The following is a 14,735-nucleotide window of genomic DNA, read 5'->3' on the forward strand; positions in this document are numbered from 1 at the left end:
GGAGGCAGGGGAGCAGCACTTCCCAGTCCTGCATGCTCCTCTCCAGAGATCTTTCAAGGCAGAAGAAGTTGGAGGAAACTGCTTCCTGGAAACTTTCACCACATCAAGCATCATGGTTGCCTTCAAAGGGCCAGTTGCATGTAGGACCATTGTATCATATTAGTTCAGAAGTGTATTATGCCTAAGAGTGGGGCAAAAAGGAATAAAATTTCAAATATGAACAAATAAATTATTTATTTCAAATAAATCTGCAAAAACACATTTAAAACAAAGAAAAAAACAAGCTTTTTAGTTCTCATGCCATTTTGTCCGAACTGGATGTTTGGCATCTTTTCCTGGCTACAAGTTCATCCACGTTTGGGGATAGGTTTTGAGTGGTGGATACTCTCAGGATAGAGTGGAGGTGTGCATCCGTGAGCTGACTTCTGTGTGCGCTTTTGTTCACCCTCATGACAGAGAAAAGTTGCTCACAGAGGTATGTACTCCCAAACATGGAGAGCATTCGAGCAGCTTGTAGGCGGAGTTGGGGCATTGTTTCAGGGATGAACCTGGTGAACTGTGCGGGTCCTACAGAATCGTACTTTCCCTTCAGTGTGCTGTTACATTGGAGTTCTATCAACTCCATCTGGATATTTACAGGAGCACTCTCCACTTCAACTGAAAATGGATTGCTGAGCAGTCCAAAACTGAATTTCTGTTTTTCAAAATCAGCAAAGCGACGTGTAAACTCCATTTGAAGTGTGCTCAGTTTATTAGCAAACTCAGCATTTGAGAAGGCAGTGGTGGAGACCTGGTTTTTTATTGTTTGGCAACTGGGAAAGTGACTCAAGTTTCCTTGCTGCATGTGAGTCTCCCACAGTCGCAGCTTTACTTGAAAAGCTTTCACAGCATCATACATGTCTGATCACACGGTCCCGTCCCTGAAGCTGTAGGTTTAGTGCACTGAGATAATTAGTAATGTCACATAGAAATGCTAATTCACACAGCCACTTTTCATCCTTCAATTCTGTGCAGTCTTTTCCTTTGCTTTCAAGAAACTGACAAATTTCCATGCGTAATTCAAAAAATCTGTTGAGCACTTTCCCTCGACTTAGCCATCGCACCTCTGTGTGATAAGGGAGATCACCAAGTTCAGAATTTATTTCTTCAAGAAAAGTCTTAAATTGACGGTGATTTAAACCTTTGGCTCTTATAAAGTTAACTGTCTTTGTTACAGTGTGCATTACATGGTCCATTTTCAGGGCTTTGCCACATAGTGTTTCTTGATGTATAATGCAGTGATATGCTGTCAGCTCACCTGTGCAATTCTCACTCTTCATTTTGTCTCGCATCCTTCCTACTAGTCCACTCTTTTCCCCGCACATTGAAGGTGCTCCATCTGTTGTGAGTCCTATAAGTTTGTCCCAGGGTAGTTTCATGTCATGTATACTTTTGGATACTGCTTCAAATATGTCCTTCCCTGTGGTAGTGCCATGCAGTGATGTTATATCCAGAAGCTCCTCCATAATGCATAAACCTGAGTCCACTCCACGGATGAAGATTGTCAGCTGTGCTGTGTCAGAGACGTCAGTGCTCTCATCCACAGCAAGGGAATAAGCAATAAATTCTTTTCCCTTTTCAACCAATTGTCCTTGCAAATCAGTGGCAAGCTCACATATCCGATCAACAACAGTATTTCTGCTTAGGCTTATGTTTGAAAAAGCTTGCTTTTGGTCTGGACACATGACTTCGCACACTTTAATCATGCAGTGCTTCAAAAACTCCCCCTCTGTAAATGGCCGGGCTGATTTGGCTATCTCTTCTGCTACTATAAAACTAGCTTTCACAGCAGCTTCACTTTGTGATTTTGCTTTTCTGAACATATGCTGCCGTGACATCAGGCTCTTTTTCAACTCTTCCACCTTCTGTGCTTTCTGCTCCATGTTCAAGTTTTTGTACTTGTCCTGATGCTTCGTCTCATAGTGCCGTCTCAAGTTATACTCTTTAAATACAGCCACAGTAGCTCCACAAACAAGGCACACAGCCTTATCTTCAATGTCAACAAACAGGTACTCTGGCTCCCACCTCTTTTGAAAGCATCTTTTTTCAAAGTCCACTTTCCGTTTGGCCATTTTGGGAGATTTAAATATTGGCACGCAGGTCTTCTTCCCTGCAGATAAATTTATGGATGAGACTGGACAGAAAGCTCAAAGTCTCAGGTACTGTGTGAGGCAAGCAGTTGTGAGCACACTAGGTAGGTATCCTAAGATGCTGCAAGTCCAGATGTTTGGAGTAGGTTTAGCAACATAACAGCATCTGTGGAGAGAAAGCAAGAAAGCAGCCCTCTTTGATACAATTGAAATTATATGTTTTATGCAAGAGATCCTGTATGGATGGAGGAAAAAATCAGCAATCCACCATCACTCAGAAGCTGGTCTAGCAGCCACAAGGACTACTCAGCCTCCATTTCTGATCAGATTCTGATATTTGCAAGGGGTGGGAATCAAGACACATCCAGCTTTCCCAAATAGGAAACAAGGAACCACTTGCTCCATTTTTCCCCAACAACTCTCCTATGTCCATGAAGCCCAGAAATAGAGTTCAAAATCCCTGAAATATCTATCCAAAATTTAGCTTTTGCAAGCAATGCTGGTTAGTTCTCTCAAGGTCTGTCAGTCTGTCCTTTGGGGGAAACCCAAAGCACCCCTCCATTGATTTCAACTTATTTTCCACCAAGAGACTGAGCATAATGAGGTTTGGGGACCCAGGGGGCAAGGGGATGGGGCTCATGGGGGCACTGGCAGGGATGGTCCGCGGAAAAGGAGGCCAGTGACATGTGATTCAGGCTGGGAACATGCAGGGGAGGGGGAGAAGCAACTCCAGGAAAGAGGGATGGAGCCAGTCTGGGCACTGCCCAAGATTGCAGGAGGGCGGCTGCTGCTTCACTCTTGTGGCTCCGCAGAAGTGGCTCCGCTCCTAGGGGCGCGCGCGTCTGGGCTGGGGCGCTGCAGGATCGGGCCGGGCGCCTCGCCTCGCCCTCCGCAGCGCCCGAATGGAGAAATTAACAGCTCAGCTCCCCTCCCGCAGGCGTGTCTGGGCTGGGGCGCTGCAGGATCGGGCCGGGCGCCTCGCCTCGCCCTCCGCAGCGCCCGAACGGGGAAATTAACCGCTGAGCTCGGCTCCCCTCCCGCAGGCGTGTCTGGGCTGGGACGCTGCAGGATCGGGCCGGGCGCCTCGCCTCACCTCGCCCTCCGCAGCGCCCAAACGGGGAAAGAAACAGCTGAGCTCGGCTCCCCTCCCGCAGGCGTGTCTGGGCTGGGGTGCTGCAGGATCGGGCCCGGTGCCTCACCTCGCCCTCCGCAGCGCCCGAACGGGGAAATTAACAGCTCAGCTCGGCTCCCCTCCCGCAGGCGTGTCTGGGCTGGGGCGCTGCAGGATCGGGCCGGGCGCCTCACCTCGCCCTCCGCAGCGCCCGAACGGGGAAATTAACCGCTGAGCTCGGCTCCCCTCCCGCAGGCGTGTCTGGGCTGGGACGCTGCAGGATCGGGCCGGGCGCCTCGCCTCACCTCGCCCTCCGCAGCGCCCAAACGGGGAAAGAAACAGCTGAGCTCGGCTCCCCTCCCGCAGGCGTGTCTGGGCTGGGGCGCTGCAGGATCGGGCCCGGCGCCTCACCTCGCCCTCCGCAGCGCCCGAACGGGGAAATTAACCGCTGAGCTCGGCTCCCCTCCCGCAGGCGTGTCTGGGCTGGGGCGCTGCAGGATCGGGCCGGGCGCCTCGCCTCACCTCGCCCTCCGCAGCGCCCGAACGGGGAAATTAACCGCTGAGCTCGGCTCCCCTCCCGCAGGCGTGTCTGGGCTGGGGCGCTGCAGGATTGGGCCCGGTGCCTCACCTCGCCCTCCGCAGCGCCCGAACGGGGAAATTAACAGCTCAGCTCGGCTCCCCTCCCGCAGGCGTGTCTGGGCTGGGGCGCTGCAGGATCGGGCCGGGCGCCTCACCTCGCCCTCCGCAGCGCCCGAACGGGGAAATTAACCGCTGAGCTCGGCTCCCCTCCCGCAGGCGTGTCTGGGCTGGGACGCTGCAGGATCGGGCCGGGCGCCTCGCCTCACCTCGCCCTCCGCAGCGCCCAAACGGGGAAAGAAACAGCTGAGCTCGGCTCCCCTCCCGCAGGCGTGTCTGGGCTGGGGCGCTGCAGGATCGGGCCCGGCGCCTCACCTCGCCCTCCGCAGCGCCCGAACGGGGAAATTAACCGCTGAGCTCGGCTCCCCTCCCGCAGGCGTGTCTGGGCTGGGGCGCTGCAGGATCGGGCCGGGCGCCTCGCCTCACCTCGCCCTCCGCAGCGCCCGAACGGGGAAATTAACCGCTGAGCTCGGCTCCCCTCCCGCAGGCGTGTCTGGGCTGGGGCGCTGCAGGATTGGGCCCGGTGCCTCACCTCGCCCTCCGCAGCGCCCGAACGGGGAAATTAACAGCTCAGCTCGGCTCCCCTCCCGCAGGCGTGTCTGGGCTGGGGCGCTGCAGGATCGGGCCGGGCGCCTCGCCTCGCCCTCCGCAGCGCCCGAACGGGGAAAGAAACAGCTGAGCTCGGCTCCCCTCCCGCAGGCATGTCTGGGCTGGGGCGCTGCAGGATCGGGCCGGGCGCCTCGCTTCGCCTCGCCCTCCGCAGCGCCCGAACGGGGAAAGAAACAGCTGAGCTCGGCTCCCCTCCCGCAGGCGTGTCTGGGCTGGGGCGCTGCAGGATCGGGCCCGGCGCCTCGCCTCGCCCTCCGCAGCGCCCGAACGGGGAAATTAACAGCTCAGCTCGGCTCCCCTCCCGCAGGCGTGTCTGGGCTGGGGCGCTGCAGGATCGGGCCAGGCGCCTCACCTCGCCCTCCGCAGCGCCCAAACGGGGAAATTAACCGCTGAGCTCGGCTCCCCTCCCGCAGGCGTGTCTGGGCTGGGGCGCTGCAGGATCGGGCCGGGCGCCTCGCCTCTCCTCGCCCTCCGCAGCGCCCGAACGAGGAGATGAAACGCCAAAGCGTGCCGGCAGAAGTAACAGAGCTCTTTCTCTGGCCTCCTCAAGTCCGCCTTTCTTCCTGGGCGCCTCATCCCCTCACCAGAGACTGTCCACCCCCACCCGGACAGCAAGTAGAAAAAGGTCCCACTCACCTTTCCACTCCTCCTGTTTCTTCCTCCGTTGACTCCACGTGCAGTCCAAAGAAGCAAAGAAGTTTGGCAGTCCCACAAACCAAAGAAGTTCATTCAATCAATTCGAACTTTGAGAGTTGTTTTTTTTTTTGTGAGCAGTTTGAATTGATCGATTGAATTTTTTTAGTCCCACTTTTTTTTTGGAACTGGGAGGAGGCTGCCTGGGCTCTGGCCAATGAGCTGTCGAGGGGCTAACGAGCTGCAAATGTTGCTGGGCTCCACCAGCCCACGTGCACTTGCCTCCTACTGAGCAGGTGCTCAGCCGGGCCGGCGCCAAGGTGGTGGGGGCCGGACCTTTGTAATTTCTGGGAGAGTTGTGCGGGCCGGATTCAATCATATGGCGGGCCGTTTGTGGCCCGCGGGCCTTGTGTTTGACATGTCTGTTCTATCAAATATCGATATTGCTTTGCAATTTAGAAATAGTGCATTTTTTTCCCTGTGTGCAACTGTGCCTATTTGTAAATGTGCTTAAGCAATTCTTGAGCTAGGGATGGCAACTTTGCTTTAAAGTGTGAAACAAAATGCTCTGACATCCCTTTTTGTAGCATTATTTGTTATTCATTTTAAACAGAAAACAGAATTTCCCTGAGTTCTACGTGGCTCTGCCTCCTTTTTGGAAGACTATGAAAACCTAAGTCTTCACAAGAACACAAGGATCAGGAAGTTTTATGAGCCCATTCTAATTTATTTATTTATTTATTTATTTTAATCCCATTTATATCCCGCCCTTCTCCGAAGACTCAGGGCGGCTTACAATCTAAGCACAAATTAAATGTGCTTAGCAATAGCCTTCATTCTATGTATATGCCTGCTTATTAGGGCTTTCGCCCCCCCCCCAAGCGGCATTATTACAAAGTCAGCTTATTGCCCCCAACAATCTGGGTCCTCATTTTACCTACCTCAGAAGGATGGAAGGCTAAGTCAACCTTGAGTTTGGTGGGATGCGAACCTGCACTAATTGCAGGCAGCTAGTGTTACTTAAGGAGGCATTAGCCCACTGCTCCACCAAGGCTCATTGTTCTGGTTGTTTGAATTGCCTCTAGGTGCTATATATTTTAATATATTTTATTTTTTGGTTGCTATGTGTGGCATTTGGTTGTCCATGCTGCCTCGAGTTGAATGTCAGGGTAAGCAACCTTGGCTCATTTATGACTCGTGGACTTCAACTCCCAGAATTCCTGAGCCAGCTATATTCTCTTGAGCTTGTTGAGATAGTCAAGGCTGTTTCAGCAGTGAATCCTTTCCTCAAAGGCAAGCTAAAATGCTATCCACCCAACAGGAAATTCTATTGGCATAACATTTACTCACCCCTTACAAATCGTTACCCTACCTCAGGGTTAGGCAACCTTGGCTCTTTTATGATTCATGGACTTCAACTCCCAGAATTCCTGAGGTGGCATGGCTCACCTTGGAAACTCTCCCTTTCCCCTCAGCATGGCTGGCTCAGGAATTCTGGGAGTTGAAGTCCACGAGTCATAAAAGAGCCGAGGTTGCCTACCCCTGCCCTATACACTGAATTAATAGAATGACACAACTGAGCCCAAAATTTCTATTGCTAAGGAAAACAGTTGTTAAGTGAGTTTTGCCCCATTTTATAATCTTTCTTGCCACAGTTGTTTCAGTGAATCACTGCATCTGTTAAGTTAGTAACATGGTTGTTAAGTAAATATGGCTTCCGTATTGACTTTGCTTATCATAAGATTGTAAAAGGTGATCATTAGGACACTGCAACTTGCATAAATCCATGCCAGTGGCCAAGCATCCAAATTTTGATCAGATGATCATGGTTACAGTTATGACCATGGTTTGGAAAACAGTCATAAGTCACTTTTTTCTCTGCCGTTGTAACTTTGAACTGTCACAAAACAGAGGGTTGTAAGTCAAGAATTCCCTGTAATAATAATAAAAAATTCTTCCAACAATGTTGTCTGTGCCCATTCCCTTTCTTCAGAGGGCCAATCTTGGGGTCTTCAGAGCTAGACGAGGAATCAGCATTGCTACAGGAGTAGACATTAAAACACGATAACAGTTCTTTCCTTCTTTCTCTTTAATTGAGTACATTTGTTTTCCGCTGCAAGAATAAACATACTGTGAATTGCAGAAGCGAAGCAGTGGGACCAGCATGTCTTGTGTGCATAGGTTCTAACCACAAGGCAAAACATTAATTCCAACCTTCTTGGAAACCTCCCTGTGAATGTAACTGCAAGAAACCTATGACTGTATACAAAGGTGTTATAAACAAATAAATAAATGTGTGCACATGCTATAAGGTAAATGTGCCCTTTAGCTAAGCTTGATTCTTGGTGATTATGGTCATGTTGTTTTGTTAATGGTACTACAGGAGTGGTCTGCCACTGCTGCCTTGTGTTTATTTACTTATTATTGCCGAGTCTAAGTATGGGTCTTAGAATTGCCCCTTATCCAAGGACTAAACATGTTTAGTTTCTGAGATTAGACAGCTACAAACTCACACCTCCCAAAATAGGAAGAGGCAATGGAAATTCTGTATTTGTTTGTGGACTGAAAGCCAATGTCTTTTTCTCTGTCAATATGTGGGCCACCCTAATCAAGATTATCTCCGTGAGTGATTTTGTGGCAATACTCTACAGTTCTGTCTGTGATAACTATTAACTTTCCATGTTCAGTTCAGGATCAGTAATGGTTTTTGGTAGCTTTCTATCTATACCATATTAGTATCAACAAACCAAATGGTAACTTGGTAAAACAGTATTCCATAGACTAGAGCTTCCTGGCAAGGCGCTTGAAACAGGACCCCAGCAAAATTTCTGTTAAATGTAGGGCTAAATGAATGGGGGGGAAATAGAGGCTGTCTTTACTTAATGGATAAGGGATGGGGTGGCTCAGTGGGTTAGGATGCTGAGCTTGTCGATCAGATGGTCGGCAATTTGGCGGGTCGAATCCCGAGTGCCGTGTAACAGAGTGAGTGCCTGTTACTTGTCCCAACTTCTGCCAACCTAGCAGTTCGAAAGCACCTAAAAATGCAAGTATAAAAATAGGGACCATTACGGTGGGAAGGTAACAGCGTTCCGTGCGTCTTTGGCGTCTAGTCATGCCAGCCACATGACCACGGAGACGTCCTAGGACAAGCGCTGGCTCTTCGGATTTGAAACGGAGATGAGCACCGGCCCCTAGAGTTGGAAACGATTAGCACGCATGTGTGGGGAAACCTTTACCTTTACCTTTACTTAATGGGATATCTGATGTAGTACAACAGAAGCCTTCCTAAGAGAAGGCTGCCTGACAATGATTAAGCTCTTGGGACAAATGCTCAAATTCGTACCAATTTGAGTGGAGTCTGTTATTCAACAAAGTAATTTAGAAACATATGGTGGAAGCTAGTAGGTGTATCAAAGAGATCCAAATTATGAGTGAATATCATTTACCTATAGTTGGCTAGCACACCATGTACAAAAGTACTGGCATGTTTCAGGCTATGATGACTCAAGCTGAGGCCTATAAATACTAAATCAGGAGATGAGAGTGTTACAAATAGTTGATCACAGATATAAAGAAAAATAATCTTTTGAGGTTATCCAACAAAGCTGATGAACAGCTATAAAAAAAAGTCAAGGAAAAGTTTGTGTTTCTTCATGCAAGAAAGAACCTGTGATATTTTGCACTTCTGGACTTTAGTTTAATAGGATGATCTTATGACTGTCTATCTGTACTGAGATGCTAAGTCTTGTTTCTTTCAGGTAACAGGTAGGGGATTAAAGATGATCTGGCATTAGACCTGATTAGACAAATTTTCATTTGGAAGAAGAATGAAACTCTCTAAAGCAGGGGTGCCCAAACTTGGCAAATTAAAGACTTGTGAACTTCAACTCCCAGAATTCCCCATGGTTGGCTGCGGAATTCTGGGAGCTGAAGTCCACAAGTCTTGTAGTTGCCAAAGTTGGACAACCCTGATCTAAAGGCAGCTCTTTACTAAAAATGGATCTTCTGTGGATTGGATTCATTAAGAGAAGCTGGGTGTTCTGCCTTCCATTTCTTTGAAATGTAAATAATGCTTAATGGAAGTTTCAGAAACATTCCATGGATTATATATGTGGAACATGTCTGCTGCCATTAACTGTTTACATTTGTTTGAGATCTTTAGCCAATTCTGGGTTTCTGATAGGTTGTCTCTGGTTATAGTCATGATGATTATTTGATGACTGCAGCTTTACACAGTCTGTGGTGAATGAGCTGTCACAGTTTATGGCAGATGGTCATTTCTTTGTCCTTGCTCACAACCTCAGATGCCATGCATTTCAGCAGAAGCAGGTGTGTCCAGAGTTTAAAAATCCTCTATATTCATTAGGGTGTTAAGTACATATATCTTTCTTCCATTAAATCACATTTTGAACTATGTGTTCAAAATGTTGGAAGCGTATGCTTAAAACATATCCAATTTACAAAGCATCAGTCAGATATTACTGTGAGCATTATAAAAAACAAAAAGTTTTGTTCTTTCTGGAAATACTGTATGACTCTACCAGAAATGGAAGCTGTCCTTTCTGATCTATCCTGCCAAATTCAATGTCAGAATACAGCTTGAAAAGAAATTTGTGCCTTTTGGTTCATAGAAAATTCTCTTTCTCCATTTGTGCATTCTGATAGCAACTAAAAATATTTCTTTCAAAACAAACTTTGGATTCTCGTTGTTGTGTAGCCGGTTCTTGCAGGCATTGAGCGAGACGGGAGGTTCAAACAGCAACAGGCTTTATTGAAGGTCAGAACATAACAGAAGCAAAATAGGAGCTACTGCGCAGCTATTTATATGGTTGGCCGATAGGCGGCGACCAATAGGTTTAAAGCAGTGGTTTCCTGCCCAAAGATCTACTTAGCCGGCTGGAAACAACCAGTCTAGGCCGGCCCAGCAACCCTTACAACATACACTTGAACTAAGCAATTAGCAAAGCAGCATAACTTAAGCAAACACTTACAGCATATAAGGCTAGTACATTACACTCATGTCTACATTCCCCCCCCTTTCATTTAAATGATGTTTAAATGGTTTTAGCAATTCTGATAATTTCATTTTATGGATGGATTATTATTTTTCATTTTTCACTTGGTCTTTAAACTTTGCTGTCTGCTTTGAGACACAGAAAGAAAGTGGGATGTTTTTGTATTCATAAAATGAATGAGATTATGCCTATCTCTGCAAAGTTGTGATAGCCTTCTAGTAATTTGGAAGGGAGAGAAACTGACAGGTATGTTGTACCATAAACTCACCTTCTTATAAAATGCATTTTAAAAAGCCCTGAATTTCTTCTGACAACATTTAATATTTCTTTAATATTTACTAAGTGGCACCTCATTTAATTAGAAAAAAATCAGTTAATTAGAACATCTTGTACAAGCAATACCTTGTCATATCTAAATATCTTATCTGTATAGTCCAACTACTACCCCTCAGCAAATTAACCCATTGCAAAATTAATTTCCATAATTTCTTTTTGGCTAGATGCTGAGTATTTTACATTTAGTGATTCAAATGAATTAGTATTTCATTCAGGCTGCAACTATAACATTCTTTTAATAGATTTCTTGGTAGTAATTTTTTTCCCTTGGTATGATCTTGTATTAGTTATATTGCAGAATGATTCAATCTGGTATGTTATTTTTCCTTTCTTTTCTCAGAAAGGCTTGAAATGATTATATTTCACTTCTGCTATAAACAGATAACCTGACATTTTTGTCTGAAATCTTCTTTGGGGTCATATTTCCATCTAAATAAAATCTATAACTTTAAAAATTATGGGGAAAGAAAATCTGTTAATCTCCATTTATGTCTGATACCACTGATGCCATTTACATAAATATGTAATTGATGTTTTTATTTCATGTGGACAATTATGTACAGTATTTCTGACCAGATTGTGGGAACAATTAGCTTGTCTTTTATTTCAGAGGTTGCTGAAACATAGATTTGGTCTGTTGCATTTGAGGCTGTTAAATGGAGGTCCATTAAATTGAGATTTCAATGTATTCAAATTCACAAACAGATAATTGGATCTAGAAATTAAGGCTGCAGTCCAACATCCATTTACCTGGGAATAAATCCTATTGAAGTCAATAGGCTGACCTCTGGGTGCGTGCACGCACACACGCACACCTAAGGAACCTCACAGAGTTTGAAATCATACTGCACTTACAGGAAATCTATTTGAAATCAGCAAGCATATAAGTAAGAGTGGTTAAAGCCAAATTCCCAGAGGATATTAAACAAGATTATTTTAATTATGGTTTATTTAATAAACCTTAGCTATCCAATTCACACATAATGCTAAGTCACAATGGTAGGTTCACATTTCACAGTAAGTCAAAAAAGAAGCAAAATTTAATTTAGTTACACGATTTATAGGGCTGCTTGTCTTGCAAATGTCATTATGGACAGCTGCCATGGAATTAAAAGAGAGAGCAAAAAGAACATAACAAGAGTAAAACCCCCATCATAAATAGTACAACTGAGGCTAACCACAGTCATGTTCATATTCCCAAACCAATGCAAGATGGCTTCACCCAGTGCCCTGTCCTAATACCCTCAGGAAGAGCCAACAGGATTGGGCCATCTGAATGCTGAATGATAAGCTGTTCCATAGGGCAGCTGCCATGACAGAGAAACCAGGGCTGTTGGGTCTTGCCAGATGGCATTGTTTCAGAAAAGGGACTTGAAACAACATTACGCTCCCAGATCTTATGGGACAGGCAGAAAATCAGCACAGATAAGCAGTCCTGCAAGTCTCCTGGATGATGAAGGATTTTCTAGGTAGTGACCAACACTTTGAATTGCTCACAGAAGCCTATGCAGCTTAGAAGCTGTGCTGCTACAAGGCTATACTGTGGCGTTGTGGGGGTCGGGGGGGGTATAAAACCCCTTGCCCACTGGAGAGATAGTACACAGTTAGAAGGCTGCTGAAAATATTCTTTAAAATTGAAACACCACCTTGTCTAAGGTAAAGGTGGTGAACCATATCCTCTTTATGATTTGTGGACTTCAACTCCCAGAATTCGTGAGCCAGCATAGAATTCTGGGAGTTGAAGCCCACAAGTCAGAAAAAGGCCATAGTTCCAGTCCCCCACCTCCCCCCGGTTCTAGGGTCAAATCTAATGGTATCAATCTGTTTGTTGCACTCCAGCATGATCAGGTTTGGCCTGAGATTACAGGAAGGTTAACAGATTTGAGAGACACAAAAGAAATTAATAGGGGTTGATAGCTTGATAAAAGATGATGTTAATGCAAACTTCCCCAAATTGACAGTTGGTAATTGTGTTGATTGCAGTTACCAGAATTCCCAGAGTATGTGACATGAAGATGTTGGCATCTGCAGTCCTAGCACATCTGGAAGGTTCTTAGTGAAGAACATTGTTTTAATGCAAAGTGTTTCTGCATATACATTTTCATCCAAAAATGTATAAAATGCATATCTTAGTCTATAAATGCTGACGGAAATCCATCATTTTAATACAGTACAATTTGTAATGCATAGCACACTGCCAAATGCTTAGTACAAAATAGAGTTGACAATGCTATAAGTACTGCCAGAATAATTATTTATTATTGTAGCAATATTATTCTGCATGAAATGTACTTTGCATTTTTTTTAAAAAACTGTCACATATTTGGCTTTTATTGGCAGTTCTAAAAATCACTGTTCTTCCGAAAATCTTTTTTAAGGAATATTTTTGTCACTCCAATATGCTTGGGAAGTGGAAAATGCAAAGATTTAATTCCAACATCTATACGTGGTAGAATTTTTGGATTTATTAGGATTTGCATGTCTACTTTATGCTCCTGATTCTGCATGCCTTGATAGGAGCAAGCTTTTCTCTTTTGCAGTAATATAAACGATTTAAGAACTATTTTTCTGGAATTCTTTTATGCCTGTAAACGTATTGTGAATATAAATAAACAAGCCCATTACTTATGCAACAAAATCTATAGTATTTTAATATATACAAAAAGATTATCATTTACTTTTCTGCTTATTTAAAAAACTCATTTTTGCGATCGTGACGAATTGTAGCTGGGATGAAGCCAGAAACCTACAGACTCTAAGAAAGGTGAAAATCTCTTCTATAGCAACAACATACAGTATACATAATTAATGCTGGTTTATCATTGTTCAGCCGCTTCAAATTGTCTTTTTCTGCATTTCTTTGTTGTATAAACTGTTCAATCAACATAAATCCAAGAAAATAACAATAACAATAACAATAACAATAACAATAACAATAACAATAACAATAACAATAACAATAATAATAATGTTGGAAGGGACCTTGGAGGTGATCTAGTCCAACCCCCCATTCAGGCAGGAAAGCCTATACCATTTCAGACAAATGGCTGTCTAGTCTCTTCTTAAAAATTTCCAGTGTTGGAGCATTCACAGTGTCTGGAGGCAGGTTGTTCCACTGATTAATTGTTCTAACTGTCAGAAAATTTCTCCATAGTTCTAGGTTGCTTCTCTCTTTGGTTAGTTTCCATCCGTTGCTTCTTGTCCTGCCTTCGGATGCTTTGGAGAATAGCTTGACTCCCTCTTCTTTGTGACAACCCCTGAGATATTGGAACACTGCTATCATGTCACCCCTCGCCCTTCTCTTCATTAAAATAAAAGGTAAAGGTTCCCCCGCATATGTGTGCTAGTCGTTTTCGACTCTAGGGGCCGGTGCTCATCTCTGTTTCAAAGCCGAAGAGCCAGCGCTTGTCCAAGGATGTCTCTGTGGTCATGTGGTCGGCATGACTAGATGCCAAAGGCACACAGAACGCTGTTACCTTCCCACTGTAGTGGTCCCTATTTTTTCTACTTGCATTTTTACGTGCTTTCGAACTGCTAGGTTGGCAGAAGCTGGGATGAGTAACAGGTGCTCACTCTGTTACGCGTCACTCGGGATTCGACCTGCCAAACTGCCGACCATCTGATCAACAAGCTCAGCATCCTAACCCACTGAGCCACCACGTCCCTTAAGTTCATTAAAATAGACATATCCAATTCCAGCAACCGTTCTTTATGTTTTAGCCTCCAGTTCCCTGACCATCTTTGCTGGTCTTCTGTGTACTCTTACTACAGTCTCAAGATCTTTTTTACATTGTGGTGACCCAAACTGGATGCAGTATTCCAAGTGTGGCCTTACCAAGGCATTGTAAAGTGGTATTAACATTTCACGAGATCTTGATTCTATGTTCTGCAAAAGCAGAGGTTTATATATTAAAAACATTTATATAGCTGGCCATTTCATAACTGATTCATAATATGTAATACACATTGTGAGGTTTCTTGGACCCCAATAATATTTTCCATTGTTTATTTGTTTTAATTTAAAACAACTCATTTTTATAGAATTAAAACAATTACCACTGGGGGGAAAATTAGAAAAAAACAGTGCCCATTTCTCTTTGTTAATTTTATGGAAATGCTCATTAGCAAAAAAGAATTTGATGCAGAATTCTAAATAGTAGCATTTTCCTTATTAATTTGAAATATAAGCAAGTGTCTATGGATCTTTTCTTTTCCTCTCTAGGAATATCAATATACCTTTCAGATTATGTTTAAACATAAAAATCA

At 44.8% G+C, this 14,735-nt stretch overlaps 1 long non-coding RNA gene across 1 annotated transcript; it reads right to left on the minus strand.

Moving 5' to 3' along the window:
• Nucleotides 1–219: 219 nt before the first annotated feature.
• Nucleotides 220–881, minus strand: LOC310634039. Its single transcript, XR_014491139.1, has 2 exons — nucleotides 791–881; nucleotides 220–612 (listed from the first exon to the last, which is right to left on the minus strand). It is a non-coding gene; the product is annotated as an uncharacterized lncRNA (long non-coding RNA).
• Between the last annotated feature and the right edge of the window lie 13,854 nt (nucleotides 882–14,735).

Source organism: Vipera ursinii (assembly GCF_947247035.1).
Source record: "Vipera ursinii genome assembly, chromosome: 2".
In the NCBI taxonomy this organism is placed as follows: domain Eukaryota; kingdom Metazoa; phylum Chordata; class Lepidosauria; order Squamata; family Viperidae; genus Vipera; species Vipera ursinii.